Below are 17,077 nucleotides of genomic sequence, written 5' to 3'. Positions count from 1 at the left end.
GAGTATACTGTAAATACAATATCCATGTAATTTCAATGCCATGGCCTTTGTGTACGTAGATATTTTTAAACTGCCATCTTTAAGCTTGACTGTTGAAATTAAATGGTAATAATTTACAATAAGACTCCATATGCAACATTAACTAAGTTTGATAAATTCTGTAGAAGTATTTTTTCTTGTTAGTGTGTTAATTTCAACATTAAAGTTGTTTCTGTTAACTAGGGATGCACCGGTTGACCTGCAATAAATCGGAACCGAACGGTTTTTGCTTAAAATACGCGATCGGCAATCGGTCGGTTTTTGGTCTTTTTTCTTCCGATTTTTCCGGAAGTGCGCCCGCGTGCACAGACTATATTGTAATCATTCGCTATCATGTCATTTGTGTGGAAGTTTTTTGAAATCTGTGCGCAGGACACGGGCAGCCGATCAGCAATGGAAGTGCAGAGCTACACGTCTGAGGCACAGATAGCAGGAAGCGATCAGCCATTGGTGTGCTGGCGCATAAATAAGAGACCCTTTCCTTATCTTCCCACTGAAGCTGCGAGAGCGTACTGTACCTGTCTGCGCCCTGTGAAGGGATGTTCAGCTCAAGTTCTCGCATGTTGGATGAGAAACGAACCGGACTAAACCGTGACAAAGCTGAATTTTTTTTTTTTTGTAAAGTAGAACTTGCATACATGCATAAAAGCCAGAAGTAAACGTCAGTTCTGTATAGGATGATTATTTTTATTTTACCTTAAAATTATATCGATTGAATTTGATTTTACAGAAAAAGTGATTCATTCATCCAATTAAAACAATTTAGGTAATGATTCACATCTATATTTTTTAACTTGAGACAATAGTTATTGTTATTTATTAATAGTTATTTATTTTTCATTGGCTCAAGTAAAAAAATATAGATGTGAATCATTACCTTAATGTATTTTTAATTTGATGAATGAAACGCTTTGCATCTTTGTTTTAGTCGCACCAACATTATTTGATTTTAACATTTTGGAATAATATTTATATAGCATACTTTTATTTAGTCTCACTGGTAAAGACCTTGTTTTAAATTTAAAACCAAATGTAAAAACTAAAATACTGAATGCTGATGCGGTTATTGTTTCCAATAGCCAAAAGCCAGTTTGGCCTATTAAATACCAAATAAACATCTTGTTTATGCACACTTTCTTTCTTTCTTGTTTGTTGCTTAAAGATAAAAAAAAAAATCGGAAATTGGTATCAGAATCGGCCAGTTTGCTTGTAAAAAAATCGGTATCGGAATCGTCCATGAAAAATCATGATCGTGCATCCCTACTGTAAACATTAGTTAATTAACTATAAATTAACTTTAATGATCAATATATAACTAATATTAATATTTCTTATTCATTTACAAAGCATGGTTCAGCACTATTTTAGTTTTCGTTCAGTATTCATTTGAAAATCTATCGGTTGATTAATTGGTATCGGCCAGTGTGTTCCAACCTAGCTATCGGTATTGGTTAAAATATTATTAAATTAATCACTTAATCACAGATTGATTTATTAAATCAAATGAACCACAATGAATTTCAAGATTTGCTAATGAAGATGAATCATTCATCATGAAGGCAATGAAGAAAAAAACTATTGTGGCAGATGTGTAAAGCATAGAACAGACATATAGTGACTTTAGAAGTCAAAATATAGTTTATTTCTAGATCATTGAACATAAGATGTTTGCTGGCCTATGGTATACAGGAATCCATTGTGAAATACGTTTGTTAATCTTTTTTCACACCGAATTTAATATTTGTCAATATTTTTTGTTGCTTTATGTACATATATGTTGGATGGACCATTGCGTCACATCTCACTATTTTCTTGATGTCTCACACCTTGAACAATGCATTCTTCTGTTCTGCTACGCTCTGCCCAGCTGTTGAGCACAAGAACTGGTCCTGTGTGACCATTATAAGAAATAATCCAGTCATTGGTTAACAAAGTGTTAGTTGTGAGTTAAGTTGTGGTCACCTTTGCCTACAAAATCCAGTCATTTCAACTGGGGGAAATTTCCTGTGTGGGCAAAGGATTTCAATACACACATTTCACATCAGTTTCAGTTGGTCTTGACAATTCACTGGTTTGACCTTCAGAAAGCCTCTTGTGCTTTACACACTATTGACAATAGTCAGTGAACCTTTTCCCCCATTAAATTTTGCCAGTGTGACCACACCTTTAGTATTTTAATTTCAGCAGGTTTGTGACTTCTCGCCGTGGCAGTTTGGTTCCAGATGAAACTATGTGAGATTATTCTTCTCCCCAGCTGCTTGCTATAGAGGTCCCTGTCTTTTGTTTTATGGGCCACTGGGCTGCAAGGGAAGGTTTTTTTTTTTTTTGTGGAGAGGTGTGGGGGTTGGGTTTGGGCTCAGTCTCTATGAATTACTGCAGCCGAAAGACCAGCTGCCCCTCTGTGTCTGTTCAGGCTAACCCCCCCCCCTCCTCCTCAGGCACTCTGCCATTGCATGTGTTCATCCCAGACCCGAGGGCAGTGGACATCGTTACCAGCCTCTAATAAAGCTATCGACATCAGAACTGCTGCTTATACCAATGACATTCATGTATCAGGAGTGTGGTTTTGTAACGTAATCTGTGTCTTTAAATAGACTTAGATTTAAGTTGATAGCCATATTTTGACCTGAGGTGAACTGTTGGGTTGGTAGGCCACTCTGGGGGATGGGTTGAGTGTGAGAGAGGAGGAGTGACCAGTTTCAGCCAGCAGCCTTGTACAGAAATGAAATAAGGGGCCCATTTAGCAAACAAAGCTACACCAATTTGGACAAGGACCAAACTGAAATTTTACTTGCAGGATGAAACTGAAATATATTGAGCAAGTCTGAACAGAGATAAGTCCATTTGTGAACCCAAAACCCAAAATATCCATTATCACGATTGGAGATCCATCCATGATATTACTGAAATTTTCTTGATAGGTGACTAATTGAGTTGAACAAATTTTTATGTTATTTACTCGTGGTTTCAGTTGTTAGGTTATTTTAAAAAAAGCTTTTAATCTGGCATTACAAATGACTTTCAGAACATAATCTTTTAACTAACCTGGGAATAATTGTGACAGGTGTACATTGTAATGCTGACACACAATGTTGCGATGTAAACATGAAATAGAGAAGAAATGTGCATTTTGTCTTATACACTACAATAGGTTAAATTAGGGCTGAACGATATGGGCAAAATTTATATCGCGATGTATATTTCTTAATTTCGGTCGATACAATATAATTCCAATTTCGATATGAACACTATTAAAAAAGCATCATAAAAACTGCCAAGAACGGCCACAACAGATGTCTGTACCTACAAACTTATGAAACATTTATTTGCCAAGTCTATGAAACCTACTCCTATAAAACTATATAATATTTTAGGGGGGAAAAATGGCACAAATGAATAAATATTCACCTTTTATTTGTATTTCCTTCATACAAACAAGAAATGTGAAATCACTATCAAAAAACATGTCATACTCACCTTATTAATATTAATATCTTTAACTTCAAACTGTAGGGTAACATACACTACCAGTCAACAGTTTTGAACAGTAACATTTTAAAATATTTTTACCATTTAAAATAAAAGTTTCTATTTGAAAATGTAATTTATTAATGTGATTTCAAAGCTGAGCTTTAGCATCATTACTCCAGTCACATGATCCTTCAGAAATCATTATAATATTCTGATTCGCTGCTCAAAAAACATTTATTATTGTGTTGAAAACAGCTGAGTGGAATTTTTTCAGGTTTCTTTGATGAATAAAAATTTCAGAAGAACAACATTTATCTGAAAAAAAAATCTTTTGTATCATTATAAGTGTCTTTATCATAACTTTTGATCAATTTAATGCATCCTTGCTATTGGAAGTAATAATTACTATAGTTTTTTTTTTTTTTTTTTTATATAATTTTTTTTTGCTGATCTTTGGATCTTTTTATTCATCAAAGAATCCTGCAAAAAATATACTCAACTGCTTTAAATATTGATAATCAGCAAATCAGTATATTAGAATGATTTCTGAAGGATCACGTGACGATGAAGACTGGAGTAATGATGCTGAAAATTTAGTTTTGATCACATAAATCAATTTCATTTTAAAATATATTCAAATAGAAAGCAGTTATTATAAATAGTAAAACAGTTTTACAAATTTTTTTTTTTTACTGCTTTTGGTGTATTTGGATGAAATAAATGCAGGCTTGGTGAGCAGAAAAAAATCTTGCTGTTCAAAAACCTTTGTCTGGTAGTGTAGGCTGATCATTCCTATACAAATGTATATCGAAATATCGGAAATGTGTTTAAAAATCATCACCGTTATTGAAAAAAATTATATTGCGATACATACTGATATTGAATTACTGTCCAGCCCTATGTTAAATTGACGAATACATTTTTGCGTTATGTAAGTAGTTGAATACTCTGGCAGTACTGAAACCCTTAACAATCATACTAGTAAAAGTTGTGCTGACTCTGAAAGACAGACACAGGTCAGGTTTTAGACAACTGGAAACTCCCCCCTGGTGAGAGCTTTACATTTTGGTTGGTGGTTTCTATAAACAGCCTGTTGCTAGCCATATCTAATCCATTAATATTTCTGTTATGAGCACTATGCCTTGTGTACACACAAAGAATATCATTTACCAATGTCTGTATGTGGTAGTCTGTTTCAAGGCCTCTCATGGCATGCTCACAATCCCTCTGCTGTGCATTTGCCAGTGCTGTGGGTGGACCATAAACACATCTTCTCTTTAAAACATTAGCAAGCTTCACCTTTCTCTGTAGTAGCATCAGTATGCTTGTTGCTCAACTTTGATGTCAGAAAGTTGGTAACGTGGTCATTCAGATTGCTTCACATTCTGAAAGGTTTCAATTATTTTGGTCAATGTTTTCTTTTTTTAACTAGTCACAGGACTATTATGATTGTTTGTGGACAACAGGGAAAATCCAACTAATCCACATAGATTGGTTGCGCGTGGCATGATTGCCCTTGAAAATTAATTATAATCAAATAACTATGAGAGGTAAAAGAAAATATGGCCCAGACAAACTTAAATATGGGTTCTGTTGTATTGAGGATAAACATGGTTTTTGCTGACCACAGTATGGTTTGTGTATTGAACCCATCAACATTTTTATTTTGTGCTGTAAATAATTTTGGTACAGAATCGCCACTTGATGTTTAATGAACATTTTGGTCCTGAAGCAGAAACAGGACCACTGCTGTAGATCATTCAGAGCTACAATCACACCCAATGTCTTTTTGTACTTTCACAAGACCTGGAAACAGTAAAGCATGTTCATTTTATGGAAATGCAGCATCAACTTTTTTCCCTTTCGTATTCCACAGAAGAAAGTAATATTTGTTTTTGGCCAAAACTGTCCCTTTAAGGGAATAAAAAGTGACGTGAAGAACATCAAAGTGCTCATCCTGGACTGAACTGTTCTTTTATTCCTTTACTAATAGAGCATGAGGGTTAAAGGTAGTCTACTTTAGATCAGCAGTGTTTATTATTACTGCCTTGTGGAACAAAAAAGCCTGTTTAGCCAGTTTCCGTTAATATTGCCCAGATGTCAAATTACAGTTTTGGGGCCAGAGAAATGCCCAAGGAATGTGCAAAGGCACAGGGTTACAGACTGTAATGTTATTGGTGTTTTCAGGAGGAGTGGATTTGTTTTACACAGATCACCGCTTTTTACGCCGTCTCAATGGGAATTGTGTTCCGTATGTGAGGCAACAGTGGATATGGCCTCCAGATTTTATATCAACGAATGAAACTAGCTGTATCCTGTCTTGTAAGGGCAAATTAATTCAAAATCCTCCAATCGAACCCTCTTGAGCGCTGTGGCTTGCACGTGCAATTGTGAATCTAGACTATACAAAGATTCACATTGACCATATTGCCTGTTTATATGGCGATTAGCTCAGAGTACACCCTCCCTGCCCCTGAATTTGAACCGGTTATAACAAGACATTGAGTAAAAGGGCACTCCATCCTCCTAAAGCCATCACACTTAAGTGCTCTGTGCACATGTTTGTGTTCCTCGAAATTTAAAATCCCTCTACATTGATCCTGATCCAGTCTTGAACCCTGTAATCTCCTGATGTCAGACAGCTTAGAAGGCTTCCCACATTGGACTTTGCTTGAGGGAGCTTGTCATGAAATAGCCCATTATCCCATATCAGCCCATTGGGGTCCCAAAATAACAGGAACTGACCCGTACACCACCTGGATTACAAAATAACATTAGAAGTCCAACTAGACTTCTACATCCTCTGCATTAAGAGGCATCCAGGCTGACCACGATCCAATCGCAGGAGGTCGCTAAGTCACTCTTGGTTGTTGGTTGATGTTCTTGCTTGGCTGCTATTTTAAAATTAATATCAAAAGTATGATACTATTGTAAACTGAAGTCCGCTTAATTGTAACTATAATGATACCAGTTGTCCTATAATATCAGTAGCACTACAGTGCCAATCACTAATATTGGCATCCTTGGTAAATATAAGCAAGGGTGGCTGTGAAAATAAATCTGCATCAGTTATCTTTTTGATTTATTCATTCAAATAATTCACAAAATTCTAACCTATCATTAGGCTTGGGTACCAAAAACCGGTACCAATATGGCACTGGTACCTATGGAACCGGTATGCACCAAACCGAATAAGAATGAAAATTTCGGTGCCTCTTAAATGCCTGAGTCATCGATTGACATGTTTGTCCTGGATCTCCGAAATGTACACAAGAAGCATGAGCGTAGCTAGGATTTTTTAGCGGGGCTGTAGCATTTAGCTCCATAAACTGTACACAAATTTGCAATCGCCTCAGAGTCAGTCCGCTTAAATTTGATATGAAAACGCCGGCAGACCTGTCTCCTCCCTATCTTTCAGTGCGCTCTTCAATCCGCAGACTGCGGCACAGCAGTGCGAGCGAACTCAAACAGCAACAGCGGACACAAGGTGTGTTTATCGATAGATTGTTAGAATATCTGTATCTGTGCAGTTCTTTGTCATAAATATAGTTTACAAAAGGTCACGAGGGAGCAATCGGTTTCTCATCTACTGTAAAGTTTTCGCTCCGTTCACCGCTCATCACACCATAGCTGTTTCCTCCAGTGACTCTAGCCCTTAACACATATGAACGCATACTTGAATTACACATATTTAAATATACTTAATTTAATTATACATACATTATACATTCACTACTGTGCAAAAGTCTTAGTCTTAGGCAGTCTGTTGTCATACTGCTTGTGCATTCAACAATCTCACTAGAATATTATTCAAATTAATGGCAAAATGAATGTTTGGAAATGTAAACTGATATTTCCTATTGACATACTAAAGCAAAATCTATAAATAACTGGCTTATAACCCTTTTTTGGGGTGAAAATACAAATTTGCCCAGTAGATGGGCTTGGTTAAAAATGTGGATAAAAAGTACTCCATTCCCACAGTTAAATCTACTGCAGAATCTTTAATGTTGTGGGCCTGATTTTCTGCTGGAGGTCTTGGACATCTTGTTCAGAAACATGGAATCATCTAAATCTCACTTCCTCTGTTGGATATCTTAAAATAGACCGTGGTTTGAACTTCCATTAGGACAATGATTCAAAACAAAATCAACAAAAAAATGTCTCACGGAGAACAAAATTAAACTTCTGCCATGGTCGTCTCAGTTCCCTGACCTGAACCCTACAGAAAATGAGTGGGGTAAACTGAGGAGAAGAAGCACCAACATGGAGCTGCGAATCTGAAGGATCTGGAGGAATGTTATTTGATCACTTTTCAGGTGTTCTCCAAACTCTTAATTGCAATAATAATTGGATGCCTATAATTGTGACTAATGTGAACTAGAGGAAAAACATTTATTTCATAATACGACCCCCCCCCCCCCACTTTCCATTATTTTACTTCAATATTAGGTTTAAATTTTGTACATTTTTTAAATTAAAGATCAAAAAGATAAAAGATGCAGATTTATTTTCACAACCACCTTTGCTCATATTTACCAAGGGTGCCAATATTAGTGGTTGCCATTGTAGGCGGCAACTTAATTTTGTAAACCGAGACAGAAGGCTGATTTGTAATGCCCACAGTTGTATGTGTATGTTGTAAACATGGTCAGAAATCTCTTAATTGGATCTTAACAGAAGTGACAGAAATAGATATGTGCTTTAGACCTATTGCTTATTTTTAACCAAACACTAATTTTAAGTTTTGGCTATACAACTTTAGTAGTAAATTTTATTCTTTTCCAAAATTTATTTATTTTCTATTTTTTTTCTTCAATAAATGTATTTTTAAACGTTTGTTTTTCATTTTATTACTGAATGTTTAACTAATTGACTTTATTAAGAAAATTCTCTAAAATACATGTCATTGTTTTAATTAAATTTAAATTAATTTATTTTTATTAAATAATTTATTTAATATTTAACTTTTAAGAGTGTGTTTAGTAGCACTTTTGACTTGCAGTGATATTAAAATTGTTACCTGAAATTATATTGAGAATTTTCAAATTTGACTGCTGTTGATCCTAAAATTGACTGGTAATTGTGATATTGTGAAATCGTCTGCAGTGTTCAGTTGTATTAGGCAGCAAATCACATTCACATTGGTTTTGCCTTCTTGCTTGCTGCAAATATTGATCAATGTTATTGTATCTCCATTGGTCACTGTCACTTATGTCGACACAAAACACTCACTTCCATTGAAAATGAATGACCTAATAATTGCTTTACGGTGTTGGCTGTGACACAAACTGTGTCTCCATATATGCCGTGTTTCCTCCGAAATTACCCGGAACATTTGTACCAGGAACTTTTTTCCCCAGGAACTTTTTTCCCCTCAGACCTGTTGCTTTCTGCGTTTCCACCGCGGTGTAAAGTACCGGGTAGATTAGGCAAATAGACTGGTGACGTAGGTCTGCGCGCGTTTCTCAATACAAAGTACCGCTGATTTAAAAAACAAAACAAAAAGGACGCTGATTTTGGACGTGCATCCTCGGTAGGGCTGCAACTAACGATTATTTTGATAATCGATTAATCTGTCGATTATTTTTACGATTAATCGATTAATCGGTTTATGTACTTATATTTTCGTTTTTTCCATTTTTTCCCCAAGTAAATTTTTAATAAATGGTCTTTATCATTCAGCATAGATTTAAGAGATTGTAACCATTTTGCACTGTCATATCCTCATCAAAAATATACCTGGAGTTGTTTTATTGTGTTAGTAATCCTTTGTCGAACTCTTCTGCAATCAGAACACTGACCCATACTCTAGCAAACTTCACAAGTAGATTTCAAATAATGTTTTCACCATGGCAGTCCTTAGAGCTCCTAAAGTAGTTTAACATCCTGAACAAAGCTTATTAAGGAATCTTTCAGAACATATTTTCACGAAGAATAAGGATAAAACAGAATAAAATTGCAGTGCATTGTATTTTATTATTTACTGGGAAACAGCTTTATAGCTTTTGCTGTGAAATTGTAAACAATCCTTCAAAAAAAGTGCCAATGGCATGAAACCTTAATGAAACTCACAATTTAAAGTAAAATCCATCAGAAGGTTGTCCAGAAAAAAAATAGGACACACACAAAAAACCTGCTGTGTGAAAAAGAGCAGTGAATACTTAGAAAATAAGTGCATTTCAAATATCTACATTTACCTCTCTCATTCAGTCATAATTAGGCTGCACGACTGAATTTTGAACTGGTAAACGACAAACTGATCACAGAACATGTTTGTAAAGCTTTAAATGTTAACTGTTAAAAAGCAATGTTATCAGCTTTTACGACTAAACATTTGCAAACAACATTGTACTGGAGAATCTGCACAAATGAAAGTCTTAGGGGCCGTTCACAAATCGCGCCTAAAAACGCGTGGAAAACGCTAGGCGCACCGCTTTCTCCTTCTTTCCAAAGCGCTCGCGCAGAAGCGCCCCTGAGGCGTCTGCCTTTGCTAAGCAACCATAACGTGCTCTCTCCTTGAAGACGCGGAAATTTCAGCAAAGGATAAATGGATTTGCAGCTCAAATAAATCGCTTGCAGTAGCTCTGCTACTAAATTTATTTCAAAATGGAAATCCATATACAACTATGATCAGCTGTTCCTTTCATCTTGACTGAGCTTTTAACGTTGTTACGGGAAAGGATGAAGCTGATTGGTTAGTTCTTGTCACATGACCCGCGGTGCGGTTGCGGCATTCTGAAAAGTTTAAATGTTTTTAACTCGATGCGGTGCGGTGTTGGAAATAACGAACTTGAGCGCGCAAAAGACGCGATATGTGAACGTCCCCTTAAACAGTGCAGTAGTGCAGAGTTTACAGGTTACTCTTCTTTTTTAAAGGCTCAATGTAAAGTACTCCCACATCACGCTGAATGCTGCAGACATAGACATCATATGATGTCTATGGCTGCAGAGACGCTGTTCGGGAAGCACGTGACATAAAACAAGGCCAGCTATTGGCTATTCGCTACTTCTCCTGTTGTACTGGCTGAGTAAAACCTCCGGTGGCTCATTACTGCCACACTTTGGTCACCGCAGATTTGAAATATGCACGAAATGAGCCGCTTACGGCAAATAAAAGTTATTTAGCAACGAATCGATGACTAAATTAGTTGACAACTATTTTAATAATCGATTTTAATCGATTAAATCGATTCGTTGTTTCAGCTCTAATCCTCGGTAGTTCAGACTTTGTGCATTCGACTTGGGAGTGTGATGTCCACGACTACGCGAATCCTGTAATTTTCCTCTCTGTATATTTACAATAAAACGAAATAGGATATCAAATACCACTGCCTCCTTTGGTTTTCATTTAAGCATAATAACAGCTGCAGAAATGTACTTAGTTCAGGGATATGTGTATATGCAGCCATTACAATGAAACGAAATATTATATAAATTTTCCTTTTGTTATTTTCATTTTAACGTATAGATAAATTGAATATAGACCAAAGAAAACCTGTTAGATTTACCCCGCAGCTGAATTATATGTTATGTTTTAACCACTAAAGAGACATCAGAGACAGCGGCACACATCAGAAGGTCTAGCCGAAGTGAGGCTGCTCTCTGCGGATACATGAGGACTGAGCTCCCGCTGATCGAGTGGAGCTCACCGTCTACAAGATCGGCGAAACACATTTTTAAATAGGCTCTGTCTTTATAAATAAACCATAGATTTGAGTTTTAAACAACTACATTCTCGCCTGAAATACTTTTAAAATTACATTTCATGACACAAATAACAGTAATATTTGAAAATTATCCGAATAAATGGTGTTTGAACTCAACCAATGCTGCGTGAACTCAGATCGCTTTGGCTACTGCAATTTTCCCCTCAGTATATTTACAATAGAACGAAATAGGATATAAAATACCACTGCCTCCTTTCGTTTTCATTTAAACATAATAACAGCTGCAGAAATGTACTTAGTTCAGGGATATGTGTAATGTTATATACAGCCATTGCAATGAAACGAAATATCATACAGACTTGCCTTTTTTATTTTTATTTTAACGTATAGATAAATTGAATACAGACCAAAGAAAACCTGTTAGATTTACCCCGCAGCTGAATTATATTTTATGTTTAACCACTAAAGAGACATCAGAGCCAGCGGCACACATCAGAAGGTCTAGCCGAGTTGAGGCTGCTTCTCGGCGGATAGATGATCACTGAGCTCCCGCTGATCGAGTGGAGCTCACCGTCTCCGAGATCGGCGAAACACATTTTTAAATAGGCGCTGTCTTTATAAATAAACCACAGATTTGAGTTTTAAACAACTACATTCTCGCCTGAAATACTTTTAAAATTACATTTCATGACACAATAACAGTAATATTTTGAAAATGTTGATCTGAATAAATGGTGGTTGAACTCAACCAATGCTGCGTGAACTCAACCAATCAGGATGTTTAGCGGCCAAGTCCCGCCCCCGAAAGTTCCGGAACTTTGAAAAAGTACCACCTCGCCAGCAGGGACTTTCTGAGGGTTTTTTTTTTACCCGGAACTTTATTTAGTTCCTGGTTCCTGCGGTGGAAACACACCAAGTACCAGGCCAAAGTCCCTAGTTCCTGGGTAAAGTTCCTGCGGTGGAAACGCGGCAATAGATGTCTAGTGTCCCCTGGTGTTTGGAGGGCCCTTTTAACTAGGGATGGGCGTTTTCCGCAAATATCACATTCGAATATTTGAGCTCACAAAAAATGAATAATCGAATATTCGTTTATTTAAATTAAGTTTAATGAGACAGACATTATTTTTCAACAACATTTATTGTTTCTGTCATTTTTGAACAAGCTTACACACAATAAGCTTGAACATTACACATCGTGTTTTGTAGCTGAAAACCTTTAACAATGCATGCAAACAAACAAAATTACAGATTAAAAGGAAAAAAAAAAAAAAAAGTGAACAAAGAAAAAACTTAAATAAAGCAACCTGCAGCAATTAGGCTATTGTACAGAACGTAGCTTATACTTAACTTTGAAACTTTTAAACTGTCAGCAAATCTTTTTTGCTTTTTTTTTCTATTGTTTCACGTGTTCTTGGTAAGAAACACAGGCATGTTAAAATGATCGGGGGAAAGTCGGCTCCTTAGTCTGTTAACAATAAGGCCGGCCGCGGAGAAAACGCGCTCTGACGGCACAGACGTTGGCAGGATTCACAAATAATGGTGTGCTAAGCGAATACGTTTTGTGAAGCGCTTCGTGTTTTCATTTCACTACTGAATGGGATCCTCATCTGGTGGAATACATTGGCTCCAGCAAGAACTGTTCCCATTAGTCTCGGCTGGACTCTCTGTAATCATCGCCGAAGAACTGGCTCAGCCTTTTTTTCCAATGAGTGGGCATTGCATCCTCTTCATCGTTGGTGGCGGCGGCTGCATCCGCACCACTCACATCAAGGAAAATGTTCTGATAATGTTCAAAAAGCTTTTTTTTTCTTACTTCTCATGTTTTCATCGAGAAACCCGAGGGTCTAGGGCGGACGCGAGAAGAGGATTTTTCACTGCATTCTCCAAGTTAGCGGTGTTTATTCGTTGCTTGAGAGATGCCGCAACAATGTTCTTGAATTCGGTCATTTTCTGTGATTCTCCACGGCATATTTGAAGTACTGTAGAAGACAGCAGTTCTTATACATTCATTAATTATTTTTTGCTTGCATACATCTTCAAATATGCCGTGGAGAATCACAGAAAGTGACCGAATTAGGTTTTATTGTGGATTTTATTTATTTATTTATTTTTTATGGCAAGCAAAAATATAGCGAAATTCGAATATCATTTTTAGTTATCGAATAATTAGAGCAGAACTAATATTCGAATGTTCGACTATCTGTGCACACCCCTACTTTTAACTCCGTGCAGTGGATTTGTTTGCTCATCAGAAGTCTGAGAAGTCTAACTGCATCAGTTCTCAGTGACTGGCATAAACTGACCTCATAGCTCAGCGAACCGGCTCCCAAGATAGATCTGAAAAACAAAACCATGTCAGTATTCTGGGGCGTCTCATGAATGTGACCCTAAGCGCGCTAATAGCTGTCTGACCTGCCAATGCTATGGTAATCATTCCCAACAATCCTTTCCTATGTTTGTAAGCTCCAGTGTCAGTATGAAACCTATGAACAGGTTGACTTTTTTTTTACAATCAGTCAGACTTCTAGCCAAGCAAATGGCTTTGAAATAAAGTATTAGATAGACCTTGGTGTTGCTGCCACCATGTTCTACTGGCTGCATGAACTTTGCATTCATTACAGGTTCATAATGCCTTGTTTGCCTTTGGAACAAGTATAGGAGTACTCCAAAAAGAAATTACACCATATCTGCTGATTACTGCCCTGAAGAAATGTGCAAATATGATAGCAAACATTTGGAGAAGAGCATGGCATGGGTGTCTCCTTAGTGTAACAGTGGTTTGTTAATTGGGTCCCCAGTAAGAAGCCAAAGCCTGTATTCTGTGAAAGTGTGTTTCCTGCCTGTGCTGATGCCTGCAGGGCAGCTGCCTTTGGTAACCACAGGTCTTCCTGCGAGAGCCTTTGATTTGGTCAATAAAGTGAGCCTGGTGATTTCAGAGAGCCTCGTTTGTATGTTGGTTAGGATTATGAAGGTTTGGGAAACCTCATGTCTGCTGAGCGAGAATGTAGCATTGACTGGCTTTGCTCTTTCCATTCTGTGTTTGTACTTAATTAAACAACGTTAATGTTAGTTAACTTAACAAGAAATAAAGTATATATTGTGTCATTAATAGCATAGTGTTAGGCGATATGGTCATTTTTCAAATCGTCATATCGTCAGCCCATGAGATCGACGATACATAATATTAGTGATCGACCGATATAGATTTTTTTATAACCGGTACCGTTACCGATTATTTGCATGTTTATGTACCCGATAACCGATATGCAGAACCGATATTTATTTACTGTTATACATCTGTTTTTGACAATTATTACAACACAAATGAGCTGAAAAAAAAACATTTTATTTATAACAATCACTCCCTCCTTGCATACAAAAAAAAACTTTATATTTATACACAAATAAATAGAGGGGTCTGAGTCCAAAAAATTAAAGTGCACTGTTACTAAGTGTCTTTGTTTTAAAATAAAAGCTTTGATGAGGTAAAAAAAAAAAAACAGGTAAAAAAATAAAGCACAAAAATGATTATAACATATTGGTGGGGGCGGGGGGGGGGGGGGGGTATTTAGAAGTGCATAGCTATTTAGTAGTGTTACTTAATACTCCCAGTTAAGCAGAACTAGGTTGTAGTGTAGAAGACAGAGTCTTTCAGCATTCTGCCCTGTAAGCCTGCTTCGTTTGTTTTCATAAATGGCTCCCACTTCACTGAAGACTCGTTCACTGGGCACCGAAGATGGTGGGGGGCAAAGGAACTTTCTTGACAGACGAGAAAGAATGGGGAACCTTTTCTCATTTTGTTTCCACCATTCAAGTGGCTTGCCCATCCTCCTATCAATCACTGATTCTGAAAGGTACTGCTGAAGCTCTCTTTCAAGGATAGACCCACCAACTTCAGAACTAGTAGCACCAAGCAGAGTATCATACATCTCATCAATCAGTTTCTTTTGCTTTTCTTTTGTACGGGGCCTTTTAGAAACTGTGCTGGAATAATCGGACTGTGTTCCTTCACCTTGTGCGTTGTTGTCTTGCTCTAAGGTTCCTGTCTCCTCCTCAAGCCAAACTTTTGCATTCAACAGTGTGGTGTCAGATGAAAAGGCATGTGCCTTGTACCTTGGATCCAGAAGACAGGCAAGGACTGCACATTTCACCTCCTCCACTTTTGCAAACCGTCGGGTGAGACTCTCCAGCATCTCCTGTCTCATTGTTTTAATCCCATGAGAGGAGGGACCTTGACTGCTTCAGAACTTTGACAGATGGGATGATACATGATGCTGAACTCTCATAGTGGCTCATCTCAAGAGTGACCTCCTCCACTGGAGAAAGTGTCTCAATAAGATTGCTGACAATACTCCACTGATCAGCACTCAGGCTAGTGAACCCACTATTCTCACTGGCATATATGTTCAGAGCTCTTCTCTGCTCTTGCATCCTGACCAGCATGTGCAGGGTGGAATTCCATCGGGTCGGGACAGCCTGAATGATGGCATGTGCAGGTAGCCCAAGATCCTGCTGGATCACTGCTAAACGCTGTTTAGCTAGTACTGAATGATTAAAATGTGTAGCACAGCTTTTCAGCACTGACAGGATATTTTGGACAGCTCTTTGTGAGTTGAGGCCATCATTGACAACTAGCTGTAATATGTGGGCACTGCAGCTCATGTCAGGCAGTTCAGCAATTCTCATACCTTTAACAATGTTAGCACCACTGTCCCATTAGGGATTCAGTTGTACCGGACCAGCAGTCTGTAGTAAAAGCCAAGTTATAACCTGCATCATCAGGCTAAAGCAGTGCTTTAACCTTCTCAACGATACTGTTGTGAATACTGGGAAACATCTCTGTGCGATAGAACTTCTCACTCTTCAGAGTATATCTTGGTTCTGCAGTTGCCATGAGTCTCTGGAAGCCTTTATTTTGAACCATGGTGAAAGGCTGATTGTCTGTAGCTATCATTTCTGTAATCATCCTGTCCAGTGTTTTTGAGCGGACATCAGGCGTCTTCCACTTTGTCTGCTTTTCAAACATCATAGGAAGAGATGCTTGAATGTGGCTGGATGTCTTTGCCTCTTCAGCATCTCTTTTTTTCTTTGCCTCTTCAAAGATAGTTGAGTGATGTATCTTTAAGTGGTTCCACATGTTGGAGGTATTTTTTGTTGTTGTAGATTTTGACCCCATGCTTACGTTCATCTGGCATTCTTTGCAAACTGCTACTCCTGTCATTGGCTGAGTGAAGTAAGTCCATACCTCACTTTGATTTTTCCTCCTTTCAGTCATCTTAAATAAAAGTGCTGAAAGTTAGCAGTTTTTCATGTTAAATTAAATCTTTAAATTACAATAAAAAATATATTACATTATATAATTTATATCTAAATTATACATGATTTATAAGCATTATCAGCAACAATGTTAACAATAGGCAAAATAAATGTTAAAAGTCTAATGTTTTAAAATGGAGAAAATAAATGACAGGGGAGTCATATCACCTTTGCAGAAATGTAATTTATTTTAAACAGTTTTAGAAGGTTTATGTACCATTTAATAGGTTTAAGAGTGAGGAATATTTCACTGGGTAATTTTAATTTAATTCACTGAATAATATTAGCTGGAATATATAACATTGTCAGGAAAGTAACAAACAAAACAGCATACATCATTGCATTTTCCAACTAGTGTTATTAATTATTATGTTTTGTCGGTCTAGATCATGAAATGCTTTCTAGTTAAACAGCACTTGTCAGTTGGCATTTTACGATCTAGATTAAATCTAACATTAAATCATGAAATGCCAACTGACAAAGTGCTGTTTGACTATAACTTAATCAACCGCGATCGCACGTGGAGATAATAAATAATTAATTTCCACAAAGCGGTACAGTATATTTATATGTGTATTAGC

General features: G+C 37.1%; 1 protein-coding gene and 1 pseudogene across 1 annotated transcript in view; one reads left to right on the top strand and one right to left on the bottom strand.

Annotated features, from left to right (window-relative positions):
- Positions 1-17,077, top strand: part of LOC132138334 (SET-binding protein-like) — an 80,461-nt gene that overhangs the window by 29,088 nt on the left and 34,296 nt on the right. The window lies entirely within an intron of this gene.
- On the bottom strand, positions 14,372-16,517 carry LOC132138350 (zinc finger BED domain-containing protein 4-like; annotated as a pseudogene).

The sequence above is a fragment of the Carassius carassius genome, chromosome 4 (assembly GCF_963082965.1).
Source record: "Carassius carassius chromosome 4, fCarCar2.1, whole genome shotgun sequence".
NCBI classification, from domain to species: Eukaryota; Metazoa; Chordata; class Actinopteri; order Cypriniformes; family Cyprinidae; genus Carassius; species Carassius carassius.
The sequence above is the reverse complement of the archived record's forward strand: the minus strand, read 5'-3'. Positions and strand labels throughout refer to the sequence as shown.